Source organism: Varanus komodoensis, unplaced genomic scaffold, assembly GCF_004798865.1.
Source record: "Varanus komodoensis strain SLA01 unplaced genomic scaffold, ASM479886v1 scaffold6_1, whole genome shotgun sequence".
NCBI classification, from domain to species: Eukaryota; Metazoa; Chordata; class Lepidosauria; order Squamata; family Varanidae; genus Varanus; species Varanus komodoensis.
Window position 1 is genome coordinate 6479267 of NW_025336345.1, and position 27783 is coordinate 6507049.

Sequence of the window (27783 nt, forward strand, 5' to 3'; positions counted from 1 at the left end):
TTTGGTGGTATAGAAATAAAATAATCTCCCCTTTCCAGAGTGGCTGGAGACTTGAAGTGGAGTGTTGAAACAGTGGAGGTCACTGAGAAGTTTCCTTTCAGCAATTAAAAGCAGAAGGGCTACATTGCTATGGGGGGGGGGGGAGTTCCACTCTACTTACACTGCACTGACTTCTTACCATGTGATTCCTCTTTTTGGTGCCATTCAATGGAAAACTTGGCAATTGGACCCTAGCAACTTGCCAATATATGTGTTACCTGATAACATTGCTTTCCTTTGGCAGCTAAAATATACAAGGAAAGTGCCTAAACAAGAACACACAGATGGGACAGTGTTCAGAGTTCCATGCTCAGAAACACAGGGAAGCACCTGGAGGACACCAGGCTGGAGAAAGCTGCCCTCGGGACAGCATAAGGGAGCAGAGATTAAGCTAGCCAGGGCTTCTCGAATGCTGTTCAGTCAGGGAGGTCTTTGCAGTGCCTTGTACAGCTGAAGCGTCTTGTGCTGTTCTTTAATTCACCTGCTGCTGTGTGCAAAGAGCTGCTGGCCCTGAGCTCAGACTTTGATCCTGAGAACTCCAGCTCAGTGTTCACACTGGAAGAAGAGGAATCCTCGTGGTTTGCCTGCATAGGAAAAGCATATGGGGTCAGTGCTGCAGCCCTGGAGCCAGATAGTGCCACTGCTCTGTCATGAGTGTCCAACAGTGCTCACAGCGAGACGTTCTGTAAAGTCAGAAGAAGTTACAGTGACCTGCCCTTATGCTTCTCCTCCCAGCATTTTTCTCCCCATTAGTGAACTACCTCAGAATGGAAGCAAAATGGAAGGGAGGTCAGTCACTCCCAGAACTCTTCTATTTCCATGGGGCAGGGGACCGAAGATGAACTGTGGTGGCTGGATGCAGTTCAAGATGCCTTCCTCTTCCCCAACCTGGTGCCTTCCTGATTTGTTAGACTATAACGCCCCACATACAAGCTGCGAATGACGGGGATATAGTCAAACACACTTGGGAGTGTTCATTGTTGAGAAATTATTCTGTTTGGGTAATAGAGTTCTCTGCCAGACTAGCAAAGTGTTTAAATCCAGATGTTTTAAACCAGGGTGGGAAACCTCTTTCAGCCTGAGAGACTGAATTTAATTTCAGAAAAACTCTGGATTGGGGAGGCAGTATTCCAGTGGTGAGCAGGAGTGAAGACAAAGGGACAGAGGTACACACACATATACACATATACATATGCATATACACACACACACCCCCTACATGTTTTACATTGCTTACAGTCTAAAAATCTATTTTAGAATGATGTGGGGAGGGGGTCCAAGAGCCAGAAAATGACTGCACAATTGGTGGCTGGGGAAAGAGGTGGAGGTGAGAGATTGAGGAAGGGGGCATGGATATCTGGAGACCAGTTTGGGATCTGTGGCCCGATTCCCCACCCCTTTCATTTTGACCATTTTTTTTCCAGAAACAACACTAAGAACATTTTCTCTTGGTTACAAATCCTGCTACTGTGGGATGGAAACTGAAAGATAATTATTTATCAGTTGAATGTACATTCCAACTAATGTAGGCTTCACTCTACATTTCTAGTTGTGAGAAAGTCAGAGTGGATTTAAAGGTCTCTTGTAGAAAATGGGCTAAGTGTTTCCAGCTTCTCCCGGCTGAACACACAGCTGTCTGCAACAGCTGCATTTGTCGAAGAAAGCCCAACAACTGTGGACACGTTCCACTGGGAGCTGCACATACCAAGCTGGATGACTGAGACGTGGTTTCTCTGTACACTTGGTACCTCTTGCCCTTCTTACTTCCGCGGAATCTGTTAAAGAGGGCCCAGGGCCCATACGAGTTGAGTGCTGGCTCACTGGCTGGGGATGAGATCTGCAAGAACTGGATGCTGAGCTGCAGCTGCCCTCTTGTCTTCTCCTTCTTTCCAGGTCGAGACTGCAGCACAAACCACCTGCAGTGGGAGAAAGCAACAGCCTCTGTGGCAGGTATCCAACATGCCGCTTGCCACCCTGTGGGTTGCTGCTGCAGTGTCTGGTTCTTTGCCCCTACAGGTCACCCCACGTAGGACCTGAAGAGTCCCCTTCAGAGCAGAAAGGGCCCTGCTAGATCAGACCAAAGTCAGTCTGTTCACACAGTGATCAAGCAGCTGCCTGTGAGAAGCCCACAAGCAGGGCATGGGCGCCATTGGTTCTTTGATGCCATGTACTGTGCATGGATGCTGATGTTCACTAACCACAGTGTGGCAGGAACTGTGAATGAACTAATGCCAGAAGCACCGTGCCAGAGCAGGCCAAGGGTCCATCAGGTCTGGCATTCTGTTCACACAGTGGTCAGCCAGCTGTCTACAGGAAACTCACAAGTAGGACATGAGGGAACACTCTCCCACCCATGTGCCCCAGCAACTGGTGTATGTAGGCATACTGCCTTTGATAATGAAGGCAACATATTGCCATCAGGACTAGTAAACTGATCATCTGCAGTGGTCTGCAAAGTACTACAGGGGGCTTTGCTATTCCCCAAGAATTCTGATTGGGAGTAGATGTGTGACAATTTTCTTGGTGCTTAGCAGGATCTTGCGAGCCCACCAACTTCCTGCTTGGTTGTAGGACTACACTGTCAGTTATGATGTAACAAAGAGGTGCCCTTATTGACATCAGAGGTGTCCTTTCTTGTACTGTACATAATGAAGGTGGTGTGCTTGGATGCTTTGGCATGACTGGAAGATTCTGCAACCTGGAAGATTCTGCAACCAGGTGTACAGTTATTTGTTTGTTTATTTGTTTAAAGCTTTTATATACCATCCACTACAAGCATCTTGGGATGGTTTTACAATAAAAGCACAAGAAAAAATAGAACACAACATCCAAAACTTCCAGTAAATAAAACCCATCTTAAAACCTATTAAACATTAAAATAATGGGAAAATAAAAAGCTTTTTGCTTGGCGCCAAAAGGAAATAAAGCATCAGTGCCAGGCAAACCCCTCTGGGGAGCATATTCCATAATCCCATAAGTGTACATGTACTTATGGCTCATATCACACTGCTGCACCCAGTGGCAAAAGGCATTAAATCTTCTCAGGATGCAATTCTTTGCAAGTCTGAACAGAATGAAATCCCTACAACTCTCATTGTGCCCCAGCCAGCATAGTATGGTGGGACACACTAGGAGCTATAGGACGTTTTTTTGGCCTGAATTTGCATAAGATTGTGTCTTTCATATATTAAACGGCATAACCAATTGTTAACAAAGTCTCCGTCTTGTTTCCAGCAGCTCATTCTTTTTCCTTGCAATACTTGCTAAATCCCAGCCCCTGCCAAAATTACGCATGTACATACACTTGCACAAATGCACACACACTCTTCTCATACGCGTGTGATATTACAGGGGACTAGATGCATCCTGCTTTTCCTGTTTGCGGTTAATTTTCTTTATTACAAGATCTTACAACGTGGGTGCATGTGTGTCATTCATGGTGCAGCTCTTGTCTCTACAGTTATGTGCCATTTAATCCTTTTTTCCCTTTTGGCTTATGCTATTCTCCACTTTGCTATAGCAGCAAGAACTCAGGGCCAACATGTCCCCCACTCCTGGCACTAAACCACCCTGTGTTCCAATGAATTCTGTTTAACTCTACTAGGTAGATGAGGGACTGGCTATGCTCACTCATTTTTCCTCTTCGTTTTGTCCTGAAAGATTTGGGCAAGAGGCAAGCAGACTCTGCCGAGAAACTGGTTGAAATGATGCAAGGACTGGTGCATGACGGTGAGGATGAGGCCATGCTCTTCTGAGTCATCCAGCACAGTGGGCAGCTGCAGCATGCACTCTTCGTGCCATTCAGGACTTAGGCTGTGTGGCACCACAGATGTCCTAAATTTTTGTTTTTGCAGCTGAATCACCACGTAGGGGTTGCTGCCACCCGTGGCTCCCTTGGCGCGCAGGGAGCAGGCACGCAGGACTGTCAGTTGCAGGTGGGTAGGATTCCACGCCTGCTCCTTTTCTGTGTCCTCATCCACCCTGCAAAGAGACATCCTAGTATTATTGGAGGGTTTGGGAAAAGGAAGGAGACACTGATGTAATATACGCTGTAAACTAACTGCTGAGCTAATATTATTTGGCAGAAGAGATGGAGGGGGACAGCTGGGGAAAGCAATAGACTGCCTGGAAGAGAAACAGCAGCTCTGCTTCAAGGCAGCTTTTGTATTTTCAGCATCAGGCCTGGGAACCAAGGGTTGGTAGGTTGGATTTTGACCTTCAGTGATAGATGAAAGACATAGCTATAATTGCAAAGCTGCAAGCAGCTTGTGTTCTAGTGCAGCAACCACACATTTCAAGAATGACGAGACCATACCTATGCCCACCTGTTTCCTCCTCCTACCTGTATCCTGAAGAATTGTGGTAACCTAGGATGATGAGCAGCTGATGTTAGGTAACAGAAGAATTGCATGGCAGATCCTGGCTTGTTCAAGAGTGAAAGAGCATGGGTAAAACTGGGGTAGTAGGAAGATGAAGCAGGGTGAGGATGGCCCGTGCCAACCCCCAGACAAATCAATGGCTGAGTTGGAGGATAGATGGCACCCGCTCCCCATTCCCTGCACAGAAGCTAACTGGAGGAGCACTGGAATCTGGCTTCAAAATGGCAATGGTGTCCTACACTGCTAGCTTAGGGAGTGCAGGACAGGCCACGTGGTATCCGTAATAGTTTATTTTTATAACATGATTTTTTTAAAAAACTGCATTTTATTTTAATTTTAAATAATGATAATAGAATTATTGTTCCATTTATTAGTTGCTATATAGCAGAAGGAAGGACTCCCTGGAGAAGAGCCTAATGCTGGGAACAATAGATGGCAAAAGAAGAAGGGGACGGCAGAGAATGAGGTGGCTGGATGGAGTCACTGAAGCAGTGGGTGTGAGCTTGAGTGGACTCCGGGGGATGGTGGAGGACAGGAAGGCCTGGAGGAATGTTGTCCATGGGGTCGCGATGGGTCAGACACAACTTTGTGACTGACAACAACAACAAGCAGAATCTTCCAGGGCAATATACACAATAAAAAGAGAGCCTGTGTGGTGTAGTGGTTAAGAGCATGGGACTGGGACTCAGAGGATCTGGGTTCTAGTCCCCGCTCGGCCATGGAGCCAACTGGGTGACTTTGGGCCAGTCACAGACTCTCAGCCCAACCTACCTCACACAGTTGTTGTTGTGAGGATAAGATGGAGGAGGAGAATGATGTAAGTTGCCTTGAGCCCTTTGTAGGAAAAGGCAGGATATAAATTGGGGAAAAAAAACCAATATGAAGAATGATAAAGCACATCAGGGATGCAATCTCATGCATATTTAGACAGAAAAGGGTTTTCCTCTCCAGCAAGCAATGTTGGCTGGAGAATGGTGGGGCTTGTAGGACCGTTTTTCTATCTAAAACGTAAGATTAGCTTGTGGTCCTGGACCCACTTATCTGGCAGTAAGTCATGTTGAACACAACATGATTTACAGCTGAGTAAACATGCACAGAATTGTGCTGTATAAATTCAAGAGTAGTGACAACAGTAATTATAAAAAGAGAAATATGTATCTAAGGTTCTGAGACATGGAAAATATTTTTAAAATATAGCTCTGAACATATGAGAATAAAACAATTAGCAGTTAACACATTTTAAGGGTTTTTTTTTAAAGAGAGCATACTGGTAGAGCCAGCCTGTATGATGGAACCAGTCCTAAGGTGAGAACTGGGAGGAGCTGAGTTCAAATTCTTGCTTTTAACCATCTGTCTGTCCGTCTGTCCTTCTCTCCCTCTGCCTGACCAACAGAATGAAGTGTCAAAATAGCTGCCTCCAGTTCCTTGGAGGAAAGGATGGTGGTGTATATATGTCATTAAATAATAGCTGGTTTTCTAAGGGTGGGGCGGGACTGAGTCAATGTTTAGCTTTCCAGCTGTTTAGATGGGATAACTACCCGATCACTGGCAAGGACCGTGTCCCGCCTTGGTTTATGTGCTGCGCCATGTAGCCAATCCCTCCTCCTCCTCCAAGTTGTTCCATCAACGATATCGAGGATAAAGCAAGGGATTCCTTTTTAAGAACACGGAATCCGCGGGACAATCAAGTGGGCAGGGCTATAACTAGCCCCGCCCTATATTCCACAAAAGTCCACTTTTAGCGGAGTTGGCGCGTGTTACTCGGCTGGTGGGCGGAGCTTAGCCGGTGCTGGCGGGAATGGTTTTCCAAGCAGGAGAAGTGGCTCTGTTGGGCGGGCCGGAGCTTTGTTGCTCGCAATTTTAGCGAAATCACTTCTGTCAAAATTCGCTCTCCTTGGATGTCTCTAGCTAGAAAAGTGTTCAGGAAGCACGACCTCCTTCACATGTGCCCAACGATCCAGGCAGTCAGGCAGGCTGAATTCCGCCTCTTGCCTTGGGAAATGTATTAAAAACAACACATACCTACAGATCAGCCACGTTCGGGTCTTTTCGGGGGTCTACGGGGTCTTTCAAGCCCCCCTCCACTTGTCTCAGGATATCTCTGAATCGAATGAATTGGGTAAACGAAGTTTTCCTCCACAATTAACATCGATAAAAACAAGGAAACAAAGATGAATCCCCCGGCGCTTGCAGAATTTGCACAAACGTTTACCCAAACGACTCCTACGTGTGACTTTTGTCCAAAAGCGACGTATTATTTGACATTCTCTTTAAGCAAGTGCACGCTGGGAAAGTAATAAGAAGGAAATGTCCAGGGAACGTTAGGAACAATACTTTCTTTCTTGCTGTTCCCCTTGAGATGGGGGTGGGGGGAATGCACAGTAGTATGCCATGAAGAATGTGCCTCACAGAAACCAAGCCTCTTGCCTGATGAGAAGATCCGGAAATTTCGAAATTCTTGCACATTTTCCTGATCTTTTGGCTGGTCTAAGACAAACACTGGGTAGTAACGGGTATCAGATTAGGCAAAACGCACAGGTTGCTAATGACGTCGTTCGCGCTCTAGGGGGCGCTCGATCTACAAGCCGGAAGGCGCCGCGTTACTCCATTCAGCTGAATACGGGCTGCGTCTTCGCTTGCTTTGGGAAGGGGGCAAAAGAAACAACCCTGTTTTGGAATTAGGATGTGGCGGACATGAGCTTCAGGAAGCTGCTGGAACGGCCTGTGTGCACTGGAGCGGTTGCATCTTGACTCCCCTAATTAAATACTTCTACATGGGAAAGACACGTGTGCAATAGCACACTTTTGCTGGCTTGTGAACCGCAAGGGCCTTGGTTCTCCCAGCTACTTATTTGAAGAGAACTTTGCAAAATGCGAAGACATCGCCACCCTCCCCTTAAATTATTGCACTTCAGTAAAAACATTCTCTTGTCAGTGTGAATTCTTTTGAAACACGGATAGCGGGATGCAGCTACCTGGCCACAATTTTGTATGGCTTGTTTATTTTTTGGCAGTTCAATTCGGCATAAATAGAAATGTAATTAGGGGTGGAGTCAGTATATATATCTGGCAAAGACAGAGTTGCCTATATAAATCTTACTCATTTTCGAGTACATGTGCTGAAGAAATGGCTTTTGGAAGCCACAAACAACACTTTTAAGAAAATAGCAATAAAAATGTATGTGATTTTTGAGAAAATACACACTAAAATCATCACTCCCTCAGAGAACTCAGGATCAACAAAACTGGAGCCAAAACAAAGTCACTGAGAGATAAGAAGATGGAGGCATCAACACAAATGAGACACCCATAGATTTGCATAGGTACAAGAAAATCTTTTTTAAAACTAAGGGGCAAGTGCTCACCCCATTTTTTTCAGTCATTACTGAACATGGGCAGTATCTGCTTTACATTAAGTAACTTGCAAAAAAAAAAAATGGAATATGGGAAAATACCTGGAGTGGAGGAATACCGCACTTGGAGAGAAGAGTTCTAACTGAGCAGGGATACTCATGTGAGCAGGAAGGACCCATTGCAACATTTTATTTTGGGTTCCACCTACTGTGTATGAGCAAATAATGTTTTGTAAATCTTCATGTTGTTTGTCCTTCAGAAACACAATACCTAAACTATATAGGGCTACAGCCAAGTTTTCTATTAAAATAAACTAACGTGACCAGATATTTACAATATACTGTAGCTGGAATAATCCTCAGAAAATGACCTACTGATGTAATAAAGCCTGAACTGCTCATAGTTTCTCAGCTGGAAGCAGCCTTCCGAAAAGATGAACTGCAGTTTGCACCAGCTAAATATTTAGAAGATGTTTTGAAGTTGGTTGTCAAGGCTTTCAACCATTGATCAATCAATCAGTCATGACCTCTTCTCCATAATGTTCCAAAATAGTCCACTTCTCTTAAGGCTTCTGAGTAGATAATACCTTTAAAAGTTTTCCAGTCATTTATTTCTTTGCTTTGGCTGTCCTTTCTAACAAAACCATTCTCCTGGCCACACTGCAGCTTAAAAGCACTAGACAAACCTAATGACGTTCCCCAAATGAATCTGAGTCAGCCTTAACTTTCACTGTTTTGGTCATGCTGCTAATTCATTTTCTCCTTAGGACTCGGTCATGTTCTTTTCTTTTCAACAGTGTTCTGTTCTTTTTTTCTTTTGCAAATTTCAAGGAGTATTTTGGCAACAGAAAAGAATCTCAATCTTCAGATTACTGGTGGTGTGATATACTTAATCCCAACAACTGTCCATTAAGTAGGGATGGGTTCTTCTCATTCCTCTCCTGCCACAGGCCAGACATTATCATGGTCAGCCTGTCCTTAGACCTCTGTCTAGCCATGAGCATACTTGCAAATACAGTGTGGGTCGTTTTGTGTTGCTTTTCCCGTGCAGTGCTACAGCTCGATCACAAAGGCTGCAGCCTTGCTCAGAGTCTTCCATGCCATGCCAAACCCTGCTCATCAATCCTTGGCTTGGTCTTTGCTTGCTACTGACACTGCTGCTGCTGCTCAAGATTGGGCAGAATGTAGAGCCAGTTTAATTCATCCAGGCTCCACAAGTCAAGCTCTTTCACCCAAAATTGTTGGCTTTCCTAGGGGCTGGATTATTTGCTGCTGCCTGATACTTGGTGTAACTGAGTTACACGGTTGTGCTATTCACCAAAGTCACCTCATGGCCCAGGCAGATGGGTAAGTGTTTTAAAAAATATTTTATCTTATCAAAATTCACAGAATTGAGACTTCACCTATTTGATTGTGGGGAAAAGTCTGACTTACAGATATGATCATCCCGGGAGTGGGCTTTGAGTGATTAACTCTTAAAAGTGTGTGCTGGAATATGCATTCATCTGCCTTCATGATGTGAAGTAGGGTGTGATGCCCTTTTTTCTGGACAGGCTCCTCATCCTTAAAAGCAACATTGCAGGCAGGTTTAACATGGTTGGAAAGGACTTGAGATTGGGGGAAATTCAAATGTGAGAGAAAGAGAAACTTACAGATTTGCCCATCACCACTAGGACAGTGGTAGGTAGTGCCAAGAGTGGGGGGGGGGGGAATCCCAAGGAGAGTCCACTGGGGGTGTGCAATCAAAAGAACATTTACAGTTTATTTGGATAACGTGCAGCATTTAGGTAGCCCCCAAAGGGACTACAAAGATGAAGTCTATACAAAATGCTTTTATAACCTGTCAGTTACTTACACAGTTTGGAGTGGGGTGGAGGATTATTAGGATAAGACAACAGAGATGAAGGAACTATGAAGAGAGAACTTCCAGGACAGGTAAACAATGTGCATATCTAAGAGTGCACCTCCAAAGGATGGGCCTATTGGCATTTCTGAGGTGTAAATGAGAAGCAAGACTTGTAACATGGATTCCCGATCAGATCAGGAATCCCATCTTAAGTCCAAAGCTGTTCTTACAAGGTTAGGCTTTTAGCGGCCATATTATGGCAGAACCTTTGCTCATTTTGCCCTGATGGTGGCCACATCCTGAACGAGTTAGTCTCCAAGGAGCCTTTAAGAACAACCCTATGTAGATCACTTTACACCAATCAAGTGTAATTAGTGAGGAATGCATGTTGCACATTAAGAGTAATGGAAATGTGCATGAAAGATGCCGGGAATCATTCTCTGCCCACTATGGCAGAAACAGGCTGGCAACCCATTTCCTTCACGTTGGCAGCTTGCTTAGCACTCGTGTGCCACCGCGTAGGATCCTAGGGCAATAGTGGCGAGAGGGTTGCCTGTCTCTTTCTGCCAGAGTGCTGCAGGGTGGGGTCAGTTCGGCCACCAGCTGCCCCTGTCTGCACCCTTGTGGTAACCAGCAAGAGGAACAGAAGACCCAGGCTAACACGTGAATGTGCATGGTTAGCAGATGGCATGGAAACATGAGCAAAGGCCTGCAAGTGTTCGGGCAGGAGCACCAGGCCCATTTGAGCTTTGGGGATATCACAGTGCTTGAATGGCTACCTGCTGGGATGGGTGCTGCGACTCGCTCAGGCAGTGTGAGTGTGTAGCACACTTGAACAGAAAGCTCCACGAGTCAGTCCTGTCTTCTTGACATCCCTGACTCTGTGCTACCACCTGGTCCGAGAGAAAGAGAGATAAGAATGCATCACCACTCAGGGCCTCAGGTGTAACAGTGGAACGCACGGAAGTGGCATCAGATCTGTCACTGTAGCCTTCACCTGTAGCACATGGGGAAATGTATTTATTTATTTATTTATTTATTAAAAGCTTTTCTACCCTGTCCACCACTAGCATCTCGGGATGGCTCCAAAAATGTATGCATCTGTGGAGATATACTTTTGCTGAAGATACAAAAAGATCAGGGACAGAGTAGATAGATACACATGGCAGGAGGAAAATATTTAAGATTTGGGAAGTGTGAGGGGGAAAGACCCTAACTGTTAACAGCAACATTGCTGACCAAATTATGTGACATAATTATTGAGAAGAACTACACAGACATGTGAGTGCTAGAAAAAATCCTCTGCAGGGACCATGTTGGGAATGAACATTATAGGTTAGAAGTGACCTGGTATGATGGGAGGGAAAGTCAAAGGCATAAATGTCCTTGAATTTGGAGGCTTGACTTTTGAGGAGAGCAGTGGCATGGCCCTAAACGGGGCCAAAAATGATAGATGGTTTGCATGAAATGCTAAGTTGTATACAGGGATACACATTTAGAAATAATTATAAGAGTTTGGTTAGAAATAGAGTACAACTGGGTACAGCTCATCTTATTGAGGTGTGGAAGAGGTGACTAATGTGTCTACCTGTTCAGTTTGCTGTGCAGCTAACTGTGGATGGGAGACAGTTCCTCTGGCTCTTTTTTCTTGAAACCAGACTGGGGCATTCAAGCAGATGATGGTCCCCTGGCAACTCTTCAACCAGAGACTGCCCTCTTATAAAAGAGGACACATGGCCACCCAAGGGCTGATGTCCATGCCTGGGAATGCACAGCAGGAACAGTCTGGAGGGCAGGCTGCGGAGAGGAGAGGTTTGGAACATGTCGTGTGTAGCTGAGGGAGAACACACCCAGCGCAGAGCATGTGTTAGGAGCACAGTGTGTAATTACTAAGCCAGAAGGTGCTCTGCCTGGGTTCCTGTTTTGATCTGAACTGCGGTGTTATTGGCATCCATCCCAGGTGTAACCATCACACCCAGCCAGGAGGCTCCCTGACAACACGCCCCCGATCCCGGCTTCATGAGCCTGTGACAGCTGGGGAGGGGACGGAAAGGAACAAAACCCAGAATGTGGCTGGGAGGGAGCAAGGCTGACTCAGAGCCATTAACCGTGTGTGTCATGTCTCATCCGCATAATGGAATGGCAGAGCAGAGGACCGGCTTGCCAAGCCAAGTTTACTTGCATGTCTGCCCAGCGATCACTGCTGCAGAGAGTTCGGTGTCCTGGGATCATGTTGCAAATGTGGCCATTCCTGCGTGCCAGTGGGATGTGAACTGCTGGCTGCGCTTCTCATACAAGCCACTTACTCTTTATTCTGAGTTCTGAGGTCCACAAAGTAGAAGCGCTTCTGGCTTCCAAGCGCAACAGCGCAGTGCTTGACCCTCCAAACGCTCAAAGGTCTGCAGTTGCCCTGAAGCTAGCCTGGTGCACAGCACCGTTCCAGCAAAACATTCTAACAGCTCAGTTCAGCTGCCAGTGCAGAGATCAGCCTTCCCAGTGTGGTGCTCTCACTATTCCCAGCCAAGATGGCCACTCGGAATTGCTTTCCAAACTTCTGGAGGCCTCCAGGTTGGGGAAGGCTGGTGTCAGTAACTGAACCCAACAGAAGCAGGCCCTGAGCTTGGCTCTAATGCCCAAAATCCACCTGGCATGCCATAACATTGGATTGTTATCCTTTACCGCCCCCAGGAGAACAATCCAATGCCCGTTCACCTGGGAGCAAGTCCCGCTGGACTCGGTTATGGGGACTTTCTTGTGAGTAAGCATGCATGGGATCTTGCTGCAGAGTAGCGTTCTTAGAACTATCTCCCTGAAATCACTGGAACCCACTTCTGAGTAATGAACTGCGCTATCAGCTGCATGCATTTATGCTGAGTCTGATGTGCAAGAGAAACGCTGTCTTCGGCCACAACTGACTTTCCCATTTATACCGGCGAGGCTCAACAGTCTCTGGGGTGAAGCACTGAAGTGACAGCCTGCCGAAGTCTGAATGTATCACCCTCACTAAATACCTATGCATTTCCTGTTCATATGAAGGCTTGTTGGGGTGGGGGGGCTTCAAATAATAAGCTTTGCTTCCAGTATATTGATTCTTCCTTGTTTGTTTTGTTTTGGTAGAAGTGTCAGAGCTCTCTGAAGGGCCTCTCAACATATTTCAGGAAATCAAGAGTATGCCTTTGCTGGCTGAGATTACAGGTTATGATCTGCCCACCCACGGATTCTCCATGCCCAAGGCTTTCAAAGAGATGGGGGTGGGGACAAAGAAGGTTCAGCTCTGTGCTGCCTCATCATCTTTAGAAAGGAAGACAAATCTTTCAGGAAGCCCCCTGTATCAGTAGATTACTTTGTACCTCTAAGCACTCAGAAAATGCTAAATCCCTAGCAGGGATTACATCAGAGAGTCAGAGCTGGAATCCCAGGCAGATTTCCAGACTCTGACCTGCAAATGGCTGGGAATTTGGGATGCTTCATCATGCAGTCAAAACGTTTCATCTTGAGCCAGTTCTGTTTCCTGTTATTGACTGCAGTGGGTTGCACAATCTGAATCGCAAGGAGATATGTCAAGGTGCCGTATGTCCCGTTAGCTGCAGGGCAATGTGCTTGGCAAGTCCCGGCAGGTCTGAGCTGCTGCCACAAAACAGCAGTTCCTCTGCAGGTTAATTGTACAGAAGCAGGCAGCAGCTCCTCCTGTAGCAATTTACAACATGCTCTGATTGGGCCCTTTTTGTTTTAGCTTGTAAATTCCTATGAGCTCTGGGGAGAGCATGAGGACTGGGGAATTGGCAATTAGTATGGTATGGATCGAGCATGCACTGTTGTACCAGAACAGAAGGTAATTCTGACTATTCATGTATAATAGATTTGTCCCTATCATAAAGCAAAGTGAGGCATCTGAGGATTTGTGCTTGGAGGGGTGTGCTGTGTGCATTCCCTTGGGCAGAACCCCCACCCCACCACTTCCCAGCCCTTCTCTGCTGGAGGGCAGAACTATGTATGCCATATGGCCCATTTTGCACCTCCTAAACTAGCCTGACATCCTCAGTTGTGAAGACGGATACTCTCCTATTGCTAGCTTGAAAGTAAAATTCAACTTCAATTCCTCTTGGCATCTGTGCATGATGCAGAAATGCCTCAGGCAGCAAAAAGTCTTGGGTCTGCTGACTTTCAGTCTAGGCACTCAGAGACAGACACCGTTTGGGGTGAAGTCAAGACATCTCTGTCCAGCTGACATGCTGTCTGGAAGCAGAGATCCTGATTGTCTTGACATCATAGCAGAACCATGCCTTATTGTGACTCAGCAACCTGTCTGGGAATGAGCCCCTCCAGAGAACCAAGCTGCCACAGCAGATGCTGACAATAAGTCTCCTAAAGTAAGCAAGAAAGGAGGAAAGCAAACATCCTCCAGTTCACAATGAAAATGGCAGCACCGTCTCTTGGCCGAAATGGTTACTTTTGCATGCTGGACACATTGCTTTACCTCCTGTCCAAGTTCTCTCTGTCTCCGAATCGTCATCACTCAGCAAAAGCACAGAACTGTAAAGCAGGAAGGAAGGGGTGTCAACTCCATTCATTTCAACTGTCTCTACCAAACTTCTAATCTCAAAAATCCACAAAGACTGAGCCAGACTCGATGTTCTGAGAGACTCATGCAGCTTCCATCTGCATGTTGCTCCTGGAAGGTGATGGTGAGGGCTGCGAGTAGCAGCTCCACCTTCCCTCTGCCTCCGGTTTCCCTCCTGCAAACAGCCTCTGACCATTTCTGATCCTCCTCCACCAACTCCAGCCAGGCTCTAACACAGAAATGAACCTGGCTGCCTGAGGGGAAAGTAGGAGCTTAGAGGGAGCTCAGGCTGGCATGCCAGGAATTAAGCAGTCTTCCTTCCTGCCCACTGAACGTCTCCTATAAAAGGGTGCCCTTGCACCTGCATTCTCTGCTCTTTCAGCAAATGTGGGGCTGAGATCCATATGCACATTGAGACAATGACTCATTTTTGGTATAATCACAACAGCAGCCATAGAGGAATTTCCTTCTCTGCCTGTCTTAAATTTGGAATGCAGTCCCACAGCACTGATTCATCCTGGTGACAGTCTGTTCCCTGTGAATGTCTCGTCAAACCACACTATGCTCAAAACTAGGATTCCTAAAAAAGGCTGTTTGTCTTTGTTTTTCTTTTTGCATACATACATGTATATAAGACGGATGTCAGGGTAGTCCACTGATTCACATTTCCGTTGGGCTACATGATCATGAACATACCCAAGAGAGTATATTCATGTTGTGACATGTTCCCTCCTTGGAAAAATCCAAAGTCCTATTTTGTTTTCCTTAAAATAAGAATAAATTAAAATAACTTCCTTACTTTTTATGGTGCTAAAGTATTTTTGATTAAGGGCCGCATCCTGATTGCCAGCCTATAGATCTCTCACTTGCTCATGTGTTCTATCTGACCAGTCATAGCATATGCTGGGTTGTATGTTATATGTGCACACCATGCATGAATGTATTTCTGTGGCTAGTCATGTCTACTACAAACTGTCTGCCAATCTGGATTATTTATATATTGCCCTTTATGATCAAATCACAGGATAGTGTACAAAGTGCTTTGAAAGTACAGTTAAAATAAAATGCAAAGATAACACAACAGCAAACAGTCTCCCAAGCTAGGTATTAATATAAATTACACTATGAATCAGCCTATGACTGAGCAACCTAAATGAAATAACAGTAATGTTCCTTCTTAGCTGGAATCTCTCTCCAGCCCTTGGTATGGAATATCCATTAGACTTTGGGGCTGTAACAAATACCAGCTTGTTAGCACAGAGGAAGGAAGAGGAGTCTGGAGCCAGTTTTGCAGTCTGCATTTAAAGATAGATGTCGGCCAGATAGTTAGGAGGGTTTTGTGCCTTTATAGCCTTGGGGGATGGAAACAAAGGCTCTTTGGAATTTGAGGCAAGAGCAGACAGTGCAACCTGCTGCAGGAGCCTATTTACTTCCAACACAGTTGACCTGCATATTTATAAATAAAGCAATGATTACAAAGGCCTCATAAGACTCCTTTTCATCTATATGAAACTGAAGCACAGTCATGGAACTGTTAAGCGTTAGGGAAGCAAGACGCATGTAATACTGTTCTCGGTGACTCTGGCCACTTGCACGGTGTGCAGCAATCCTCTGCAGTGCAAAGAGTCCTTTCGGGATACCTTCTCATTGCAAGGTTCCTGTTGCTCTGCTCCCTTGGATTTTGGAAGTGCCGAAAGGGTTGGCTCTGGTATGAAGAACTCCTCTCATTCAGATAGCTGTGAAAGGCAGTAATTGACTCAGGGAATCGCAGTACTTCCTTACCCACTAATTTCACCACCCACAAGCTCCAGTACAGCTGAAGCCTTCTGTCTGTCAGGGCCACATAGTTTCCCTGCATTGTTTTAAATCTTATTTTTGCATCTCGGGCAGGGGGTTCTCTGGTTGCCAGCATCTAGCGGATGCCTCTCCTCCAGATCATGATCTCTGTGGCAATTACTTTTCCGTGTAAAGCAATGCTGACACATCAGGGGAGTGTTGCATGTATTTTTAGCCTCTTTAATGTGATTTAGCAGCTGGAAATGAGGGGGGAATTATAGTCAAAAGGTAACAACTGTGGGATCTCATGGCTGGAGAGGAGGGGGCAGATGGGCTTCAGCTGTGCAGATTAGCATCACAACATGCCTTCTTGGCAAAGTCAGCCTGGGTAAGAATAAGCGCAGGAGTGGAGTGTCCAATGAGACATCGGCTAGGTTGACTCTAACTTCCAACAAGAGGGGCAGGGGAGCAGCTTGTGGGGATGGCTCCTCTGCAAGGGCCCTATTCCTCCACCCCTCCCATGGGTCCATTCAGAGGCGTTGTTAGAGGGTGGCCCACCAGGGCTGGAGCCCCAGATCTCTGGAAGGCCTTCTGCCCCACCAATCTGCGCTCTACGAGCAGGTGCTGCAACAAGGGTAAGCAACTCTTACCTGCATCTGAGCCACGTGGAGCAGGTGGCCCTTTGCCCACCAGCGCTTCATCTCCCCTTGAATCCTTCTGCCTGAGGAAATCAAATACCCTCTTTTCCCCTGTCCCTACAGCCCCCTTTATGAATAGAGGTGTCCTTAGGAGACCGGCCCCTTAAGGACCCACTCGCAGAGACTTAGGGCATATATAAATTAGCATATGTAATAACCGGCATTTTTTGTGCCCTGTGGGCCTGAGCAACAGATCTTTTCAGTACCCAGTACCATCTGTTTCCACTTGCTGATGCACAAAGTCGTGTGTGCTTAAAAAGAATCGAACTCAGCAAGGTTAAGATGGCTGGTTCCCTCTTGGGTCAAGTTTCATATGGGACTGTAGCACAGGGGACCATTAAATGTCCTTCCCCATGTGCCATGGTCCTCATCCTGATCAGCAACCAAACTTTCCCCACCCCAGTAGCTGCAGTTGTAAAAACAAGACTGATCCCTTAAATGCAACTGGACATTTAACATAATGTATAGTTTGACTGTAAGGAATCTTCCAGTAATAGTGCAGAGGCTCAGTGCTACAATAGGCTTAGGATCCTCCCAGCTGGCCCTATGGTTCAAACATCTTGCTTTGGACAGCACCTTTGCAGGATAACTCCAGAGTATGTGATTTTAGCCTTGCAGTCCTTGCCTCAAGCTAGCAAACCATCTCTTGCTTTTGGTTGCAAAAAACGGACGCCCTTCCTGAAAGTGTAGAGTACAGGGACTAGCAACTTTTCATCCTCCAGACATTGACATTTTAGTCAACAACTCCCAGCAGTGCTAACCAGCATAACCAATGGTGGAAAATGATAGAAGCTGCAGGAGAAAACATCTGGAGGGCTACCAGTTCCCACTCTGGCACAGAGTGACAGCATCCAATTCTAGGCAGGTTTCCCCACTGCTATGATAAAAGAGAAGGGCTGGGCTTTTACAGTGCATTTGGAAGCACCTTGGATGCTAATGGCTCCAGTTAAGATGCATAGAGATATGGGATGGATTTATTACAGTTTAAATTAGAAAACATTTGTGATATGCCAAGCTGTTGTTTAGATGGGCTGTATACACATGTGCTTTGCCTGTTTTCTGAAATGTCTTCCTTCCTGCCCTAATCGTAAGTCCTCCTGAATCCCCACTTACATTTTCAATAGTTGCTACTTCTCTTTGTTCATTTAATCATCACCCTTTGTTATTCTTCATTCTCTGCTCTTGTTTTATAGCCTCTGCTAAATTGGGCTGATGGGCAGATCTGTCAAGGTAGAGGGGCAGACACATTGATTTGTTAGCTGATCATAACAGGGGTAATGTAATAGTACAGTTACATCTTTCCCCATAAGCCATTAATTAACAAAATATAATATCCTCTCGGTATAGCAAGGACAGAAACTCTCTAGCATAGGTTATTAAAGTTTAATGAATGAAGCTTAGCACAAATTGCACTGTGCATCTGTACTTCATATTGTTTGTTATTAGAAAACACGGTTAGTGGCAAGAGTGATTTATGACCCTCACAACAACTTTGTGGATTGGGCTGCTATTACCCTCATTTTACAGATGGTGTATTGGGTTTACAACTGAATGATGGCTTGAAACACACAGCCACCCACTTAAAGTCTGAAGACCATCTATTAGCACTCACTGAGCTCTACTGATTGCATTTGTTTTTCAAATGTCACACAGGGATTTCCGTATGTTATCACATACCTTTGTTCTTGGATAAGTTTCAAGAAGTCTTAAAAATCAAAAACCTGGAAGACAAGATCAGTCACACCAAAGGACAACAACTGATGTGAACCACACTTGAACCTGGAGCTTGTGAGCACATGCATTGAAATGATAGAAAAAGCAATTTCCAGTTTATACATAAACTACCCTCTTGCACTCTTCCCCTCCCTCCCTCCAGAATATCCCTAGGCAAATTCCCCCCTCCATCCACTTAGAATTAGGGATATTGGCTTCTCTTTGATGCTTGATGTCACTACATATTTGCTTCCTGTGTTTTCAGTTGTTTTGTACTCATTTTCTCTAAACATTATATTTATAGCCCACTTTTTTTCCTGCACGGAACCCAAAGAGGCTCACATAATCCCGTTCTTCTCTCTTTTGTCCTCACAACAACCTTGTGAAGTAGGTCAGGCTGAAAGTTAGTTACTAATCCAAGTGAGCTTCATGACCAAGTGGGAAGTAGAACTTGGATCTCCCAGGTCCCTGTTCAGCACTTGAACTACACAGGCACTCATCCTTGCTTTCCACCGGAGTCTCAGGTATTATTCTGATAATTATTTTTCATTGTACAGGAATTACTGTAGTCTCCCTCTGGCCAGAGCACCTCCCAGAATGTTTCTAATGGAAAACAATAAAAAATGAAAGTCATATCGCTAACTGGACAAAAACTTAGTTTCCACTGCACATGTTTTTTTAACAACTGCGGAGAAATGTGTCCAGCTGCATATTAAAGCAAATTTACCTGAGTCAGTGGAGCTACACCCAAAGTAAGTGGCCGCTGAAACATCCTGGCAGGGTGCAGCCTTCCCCGCCTGCCTCATTTTAGTTTGGAAGGCCAAGTCCAGCGGCAGGATGTGTGTAATCCAGGCCGTGCTTTATCGCTGCACTCGCAGCAGCGGAACGCGTTTGTGCCCTCGCTCCCTTCACTTCTAAAGCGTGGGTAGGCGCAGCTGCGGAGCAAATCCAGACCGGATTTTGCCTCCTCCTCAGCAGCACAGCCAGAGACTCCCGGGCTCCTTGCCTCTAGTGGGGTGTTCAAATCGCAGCGAGGGAAGGAAGGGCCAGCTGAGGGGCTGCAGGAGGAGATTACGGAATGGAGCCTGATCCGATGTAGCCGGTGATCGGGGCTACATGCAGCAAAGATGGTGAGTCGCCGCCGGGTGCCCCTGGCTTCAGGGAAGCCTGGTGGAGTCCCGCTTCGAGAGGGATCTGTCCAGTCGGCTGCTGCCTCTTTGTTCTCAGCCCCTTCTGGGACAGTAGCGCCTGGTCGCCCCTTTCCCCCATTCGGGTTATTTGAATTCATTCCACGTGGTTTCCCGCCTGTCTCTGAAGGCAGCCTCCAGCGTCCTCCGCGGCAGAAGGGACCCCGCGGGGGCGACAGCGGTCGCGGGGGGGGGGGATCCCTGCTGGCATATGGGGCCGGTCTTTAGGACTGCGGAGGGAGAGGAGATGAAGGGGTCGAGGCACTTCGAGCTGGGGAGACCTGCCTGGTTTTGTTCATGCTCCCCCGTCGCCTCCGCGGCTTGAGCGGCGGTGCTAAAAGGGCTGCTCGGCAGCGGGTTTTCAGCCCGCGGAGGCGAAGAGCGATCCGGTGGCTTGAGCGAGTTTTGAGTCGCGGACGGGGGCGCGGGGGGGGGGGGGGAGGAGGTGCGTCCTTTTATTTGCGAGGGAGACCCCTGTTTAGAACTGGGCAGTGAAGGTTGTGCGCAGGAAGAAATTCGGGTTTTTCGTGTGCTGGAAATTAGGGTCGGCATAATAATTGGATTACGCTCTGAATGTCTCTTCGTGCAGGGTTTGCTTCCCAGATAACTTTATGTTGTGACATTCATTTCGAGATTATTTTTTGCCTAGCTGTAGATCTGGCTAAACCGGAACACATTATACTTTTGATGTGTGCGTGTGTGTGTGCACGATTTACCCACTACGTCGGACAAGTAGAATATGGCAAGAGGAGATGGTGGCATCAAATATTTTCTGCCAAAATAGTTTACAATTTTGTCTAGATGAACTGACCCCCAACTTCTTTGGCCACCCTCCTGGTTGGTGACAGGGTTGTCCATTTATATTAATGAATATAAAATATAATAATAATTCATGGATAGCTATTGTGCTGTCACATCAGACAGCACTAAAGAGCAGTGAGGGAGCACATTGACTTTTCTTTTTGTTTAATTCATATTTTCATATGAGTTGCATGTTGAGGTCTACATCAGCAATTGTGAACGCAAATCCAAGATGTTGCAGTTATTCTGGATAAACTGAATCAGGAAAATGGCAGCATGATCTTGAGTATGTCCTCTCTTACACCTATTCTAGTTCCACTATTCATTATCCTTTTTTTCTCCACTTCTCGGAAGGAGAGAAGCCACAAGAAGCCATGAAAATAAGCCTTCCCTAACCTGGTGCCCTCCAGATGTTTTGAATATAACCCTTAACATTCCTGCCCATTAGACTTTGGCTGTTGGGCAGTATAGAAATGTAATAAATAAATAAGCCATGGTGGCTGGAGCAGGTGGGAAGTCCAGACATATGGAGGGCACCAGGTTAGGGAAGGCCAATCAAGACCATGATTTGATTCTGCCTGGTTTCCCTGCCTTGCAAGGACAAAGAATCCCACTTGGGGCTTCTAATATGTGTAATCAATGAATGCAGGCTACATATCAGGATTGTTGGCCAGAATGAACTGAATGAAGCCAGCACAAGAGGTTGCTTTCTTCTGCTAAGAATGTAACTCCATTGTTGTAAGAGACCACCCTGGAGTGGTTTGAACCATCCCAAGCGCATATTCTGCCCCCCGCCCCATAGGAGGGCACCATACACTTGAATATGGTGTGATACAAACTGAGCCAGTGGTTGAATACTTCATCTTTTTATTGGGATCCCTGTCAAAAGTTACCCTCAGAGCTTTGCCTTTTTAAAAAATTCGTTGTGATCTGGGAAGTGCGAGCTTTCATCAGTGAAAGGCCTTTCAATTCGTTTCAGCTGATAGTATCTGACAAACATTCTGTCAACTTGTCCAAACCACACTGCCTGGGAGAAAAAACTAAGCAGAGTCTCCTCAGCGTATTGCAGATACCTGTCTCCAGATCCTCACAAGAGCCACACATGCATGTTGGAGAGGAGAAGGGACAAGATGGAACCCTGGAGGATTCCACAGAGAATATCCAGAATAAATTAGACACGTCCACCACTACCTCTGGGACCGTTTTGCCAGTGACAGAACCATTCACAGACAATCCATCAAATACATGCCAGACCCCAAAGTCTCAATGCCTTTATCCTATTATCAGTGGCATCTATCAAGTCTTTGGTTAGAGAGGCAGAAAAATTAACCTACTGGGCACAAGCTCGCCTACCTGTGGATCTAGGTACACAAAGCAGAATACAGTTTGCTAGAAACAGTAAGTGGGTGGGCTTCAAAAATAGCTTGAGATGATTCATTTTTGCAAGACTAGCTAGGCACTGCAGGGGAACACAAAAGCCCCCAGGCTCACTGATCGCTGAGGGAAATTCCCAACCTCTAATCGAACACTGAAAAAATCCAACAAGATCAACGTTGCACAAGTTCTTTGGTTGAGTTCCAGGCGTACATCATCAAGCAGTGCCACAAGCAAAATATAACCCAGATCAGAAGAGTGCGTATTTATGTTTTCATTACTGCAAATCATTCACCTTTGAGGGCTCAGATCAGGCTACCTCCTTCAATCGGTTTACCAGGTAGTCTTATCTGAAGTGTGCAGAAATATCAAACAAACATTAAAGGTTGCACTGAGGTTTCTTTGATCCTCTGTCTTGGCAAAGGAATCCAAGTTAGGCTTGTGGATTGTAAATTCAAACTCATAAGAACTTTATGAAGCTTGGACTTGTATTTGTACCTCTCCACTTGTACCAGAAATTACAGACACAGCAAGGTAGCTTACCACATCTATTTGTTCTGGCTTTCTCACTTTCCATAACCAGATGTGTTACACAGCATCAGACTTTAAGTACTGTGCAGACTTAAACTGATCACACTTTCCCCCTTCAAGAAAAGGGTTTTGTCTGCAGAAAAAGGCTGTGCTCATCGTGTCTGGATCAGGACAATTTTGATATCTGAAATTATATTACACAAATTAAGTACCATATGAAAATGGGTTTATTTTGAAAATTATTTCCATTTTGTGAATTTTGCCCTAACTCAAGTTTTGGTATTTTGCAAAACAATGAATGTGTTGAATTTTGTATTTTACAAAATGTTGAAGGAATAGTGTTGGCAGGAAGAAAGATGGACAACAGAGGCTGAGTGGAAAAAAGGCTCAATTCACCCCTGCCACTTCCTGGTGGTAGTCCTTTTGCATATTGCTCATAATCTGTCAAATATGTTTCCATCAAGATATGCTAGAAAGATCTTCTAAAAGAAAAACTGCAATTCTGAAGAATCTAAATTCTGCCTCCAAAACCAGATTCCATCTGCATGTTTTGGTGTAGGTGAAAACTTTGAGAAGGACGTTAGTTGCCTATCCATGCAGTAAAAGATAGTTTTGTTTAAACTCCAAAGGCAAAAAGCACAATTTTGTGTTCCTTTTGAAGCAAGTCCTCTTGATCTCAACTAGCCTTACTCCCAGGAAGGTGGGTGTAGGACTGCAGCCTTATAACACTTTATGAGGCTTTGGTGTGTACATGTCTGGCTTTCATAATTGAACATTCTCTGTGGACTACTTAGCAATTTTCCTTCTTCATTATTTTCTTGCTTAGCAATGTAGATCAGGGGTGGATAGACAGTGGACCTGGATTGACTGGTAGATTTCTGGCTGATTTGCAGTAGGTCAACAAGTATTTTTGATTTCCAGATGTTTGACAATAGCATCAAGAAAATTAATTCTCCTCACCCTGCTGTAATGAAAAGAAAAAGAAATGCCTTGGGTTAATCAGGAATGGATCTCTGTGTGGAAAGACAATGGACTCCATTCAACATGTCAAAGCAAATTCCTGGGCTCAGAATTCTTTAATTCCATGCACCAAATCACACTTTTCCATGATTCTTTGGCATCAAACTTCCATTGGTGAATCTCAGGTTTGTAGCAAAGAGCAAATTCCTGACATCTATCTGTTCATGAAGTATTAAAGACACACTCTGATGCATGGGGCATGTTGGGGGTTGAAGGCCTTTTTTAATTTCAACCTGCATAACATTGTGCCCTTAAGTACCTGAAAGATTTCATACTGTCATTTTCTCTGCCGCCCTGTTGTTCTGAATAGTACAGGTTGGGAAAGCTGGACTGGAATTCTGGAAAATTCTAGTCATAGGGAATAAGAATTTTGCCATAGCTTCAAGTCACTTTAGAACAAACCATTTGTATGTGTGGGCCCCTTTGGGTTTTTTTGCACCACAGTTGAGGTCATGAGTGGTCATGCATTGTCCTCATGGCGATGAATCACATTTGGATGTCTGTGGATTCTGGCTAGTGGGTGAGCTCTGTATTAAGAAGCATTAAGTCTCTTTCTGAAAGAGTTCATCTGTGGAGAGCCAAGTCTGAGAATACTCATACTCAAAGGAATGTCTGAGTATTGCTTCTAAGCATGAACGCTCCAAACATAATCAGCCCTACCTGCCTGGGGGTTGCACAAATGGCTTCCTGTGAAATTGCTATTATTAGATTTAGAAGGATACAGGAAACTCTAGTGACTTGTTCCTTGTTTTCACTGTATGATGCCTCAGCTTCTTTGGAGAGGAAATCATACAGTTCACATGGGTAGTGCACAGAATTAGACTCTTTTCAGAATGCTGGCCTTGTTTGACAGTGTCTGGCTGGAGAACTTTGCCAGAGGGAGACATTCTTACCAGTCTCACTTTGGCACTGTGATCCACATGCACCTGTGCTCTGTACATCCATATAATGGATGTTGTGCTTTTTCCTACACAAAAGCATTTTCTGCTTAGGAAATGCATATTGTGTGAAGGCTCTCTTGGAGCAGGTTCAGGGGACATGCTACCCTAGAAATGGTCCAGAAATTTCAGTTGGTCCAAAATGGAGCAGTGAAGTTGTTAACAAGGCCGACCAGTTTTATCATATTATGCCAGTGCTTTATGATATGTACTGGTTGCCAATGTTGAGGATAAAAAAGTCCCTCTTGTTTGTTGTCTGACCATGAGAAATTTGGTCATTTCAGATTTCCACCAGCAAATTTGGTCATATCAAATTTCACCAATACATTTTGGGACTAAAAGTGTGGCATTAACTGACAAAGTCATAAATGCTTTGGTTATCTGAGAAAAGTCTCCTCCTGTGTACACTTGACCAGACCCTAAGATCTTCCAACACTGTCCCTGGCTTTCACACTGGCTTTTACTTTGGCTTTATACTCCATAAACTTAAGATTTGTATATTATCTTTCACTATATTATTGTAGTTTATGGTTGTAGGTTTTGCTTTGTGAACCAGAGAGCTATGGCTTTTGGGCTGTATAAAAGCATACTAAATGGAAACTAAACCTGATGAATACCTTCGTGGGAAATTTACTGCTTCAGACAATTGGATGAGAGGAGAGTGAATGCAGAGTTTGCCCTGACTGCTATATGGGTTGTGGTCTCAAAAAGCTCATATTTCTGGAAGATGGCAGAAAGGGCTACCAAGGTTATCCAAAGAAGGATGAAGTGCCTCCCACTGTAAAAAAGTTATATACAACATTTGTTGTTCTGCTCATTTAAAAAATGGTGGACAGAGGTTAATAAAAACTACACATGATATGCATAGGGCCCTCATATTCTCTGGCCTATATAGCAGAATAGAAGTTTTTTAAAAATAAATAAAATAACAAATACATAGAGAGCAGTCAAACAAGGCATTTTCTGCCTTTTACTTCATATTAGAAGTTGAGGGATTACCTGCTGAAATTGTTTGGCAGTGGATTATTTATTTACCTAAAGATGCTTGTAAACAGTCAATGAGACAAAAAAACCCCTCTTAAGGTAGCTTTTAAAACATCAAAAATACACAGTTAATATAATATCCAAGAACATAGTGTTCAGAATGGATAAAATGAAGTACATAAAATAAAACATTATTATTTTATGGAATGCACTGCTGCAAGATGCAACGACAGCCCCTGGCTTAAAGGTTTTAAAACTGGACTTGAAAGAGAATGGATAATTTACAGAGAATGTATGATAAGAGGATTTGAATGGATGATTGGCTCAATAGAGCCTCCTCATTTGGAGGAAGTATGGTACTAAATACCAGCTGCTGGGGGAGGTAGGTAAATGGGGGCCTTTTGCCAACATGCCCTTCTGTGGGGCTTCCCAGAAGCACCTTTTTGGCCATGACTGGGAACTGAATACTGGACAACATGGACCCTTGGTCTGAGCTAGCTAAGCTCTTACATATTCTTATAAAACCTTGGACCTACTTTGAATGTTTGGAATCATGACAAACCTCTAAAGAGCTGATACTGGCTTAAAAGTCATACCATGCAATCACAGCTTGGAATCTCCTACGGGACGAAACTATGGCCTCCCAACAACATCTGGGAGACCCAGTCCCACCCTTGGAGGGCCTCTCGGTACCCTTGCAGTCAGTGAAGTCCTTTTTGCACTAGCTGGGTTCTGAAGAAGATCCTCCTTAGCACTGGTGGGTGTTTGTGTGTGTGTGGGGGGGGGGTGCGGATTTTGTGGGGTGGAAGGGACATAGTCAGGCCCTGAAGGATCCTGTAGTGCCTCTTCTCCTCATGAGGAGAAGAAAAATTGGCCATCTAAATGTTTTGGAGGCAATTCTAGTCTCTAGATTATTTCTGCCTTCCACTGAATGCCCATTATCCACACTAGATGGTGCCTTTAATTGACTTCCTGATTTCTAAGCCAGGACATAAAAGCAGTCACCTTTCCAATATCTTCTTACACCATGGAGCTTGGAGATACTTCTTTTCTTAAGGAAAGTATACTATTAATATTCTCGGGTGAGACAGGACTTCCTTTCCCTGAAACATTACAGCCCACATATATCACTGCTTGGATATAGAAGTGTGATGTATCATTAAGTTCCCATCCAGGCCTTGACAGCTAAATGTTAGAGGGAAGCAGCAATCTTATGGTTCCCTCTCTCTAACCCCTAAGTCATTATGCCTGAACAGTGTGCCTCAATTTGGTGTTGTAGGATTATGGGAGCTGTAGTCCAACACATCTGGAGGGAACCATGTTAGGAAAGGCTGTGGTACACTGACATGCTTAAGAGGGACAGATTCATGCACATTGACCCCACTGCTGACCTCCCTGACTCAGGGGAATATGCAGAGGGATTTTACTTGCACTTGCTCAGACCTTGCTTTATCAGGACTTCCTGATTGTGCAAAAGGTTCTACTTGCATTCTAACAAAAGTAAAACCCCCCTGCAGACCTCCCCACTCATCACAGGAAGATCAGTGTGTGTGAGACCATTGGGGTGGTACACATAGGCCCATGCCTCTTATACATGTTTCCTCTTCAGGCATTACGCCACAACAGGGCGGCTTATTTTATAATGTGTGTTTTAAATTATGATTATTTTATATGGATATTTTAACTTATTGTTTTATCTAGTGTTGTAAGCCGCCCCGAGGCTTCAGCGAATGGGGCGGCATAAAAATGTTTTAATAAATAAAAAAATAAATACTGTCTCCATCCCCACTCAGATGACCTCATTCCACCCACTTCCCCGTTCTGGCCCTAATGTCAATCTTTCTTCTGTTACAAGAGGAACCAGCTTTTGGTGGCAGTGAACTCTGGACCTGGGTTGCTTGGAGAATGGAGCATGAACCTTGCGCAACCTCACTGTTACAGTGGGTGGCTCAAGATCTCAAATTGCCTCGATAGCCTTCTGTGTGCTTGATCTCAGTTCATCCTTGCTTGCCTACATCTTCCGTTTCCTACCTGCAGTTCTTGTTTGTGTAGCAGAACATGCCCCTGTGTACCATGTCTAAATCTGAAAGCGTGCATGGCTTTGAATGCTGTATGGCAGCACTGAAAAGAGGATGCTCTTTCGCTGCACTTGGATATCATGCAAAGCAGCAAATCATGCACTCTTCTCATCAGGAATTCTATGAATTAGGTAGACATCTGGGATTTAGTGTCTGGAAGCACAGAAGGTGTATATGCAAAATATTAATTCTGAAAAATCTGCAAAGCCGCAGTAAATTTCCCAGATCTTGCCAGCTTCACTTTTGAGCCAGCTCCATTTACCTGCCTCTCCTATCTCTGCTTTAGCTATTCTCACTTCTACCGATCAATTTATCCCTTTCACTTGTTTGGATCAAATTCAGGCAGTTCCTTGGTAAAAACCTGTAAATACTTATAATATTAGGTCAGGGTGGAGTATAGAACAAAATTAAGTGTTCCTCTGGATGTTGTTAGAGTTTGCAGTCTGACACTTGACAATTCCTGTCAGAATAACATCTGTGCTAAGAAAAGAACTGGGGCTAGGGA

At 45.0% G+C, this 27783-nt stretch overlaps 1 protein-coding gene across 1 annotated transcript in view; it reads left to right on the forward strand.

The window, feature by feature from the left end:
* Positions 1–19213: 19213 nt before the first annotated feature.
* The window catches only part of N4BP3 (NEDD4 binding protein 3), a 29322-nt gene continuing 20752 nt past the window's right edge, over positions 19214–27783 (forward strand). Inside the window, exon 1 of the mRNA XM_044451079.1 lies at positions 19214–19495. The gene's annotated coding sequence lies outside the window, so the exon portion shown is untranslated. The remainder of the gene's footprint in view (positions 19496–27783) is intronic.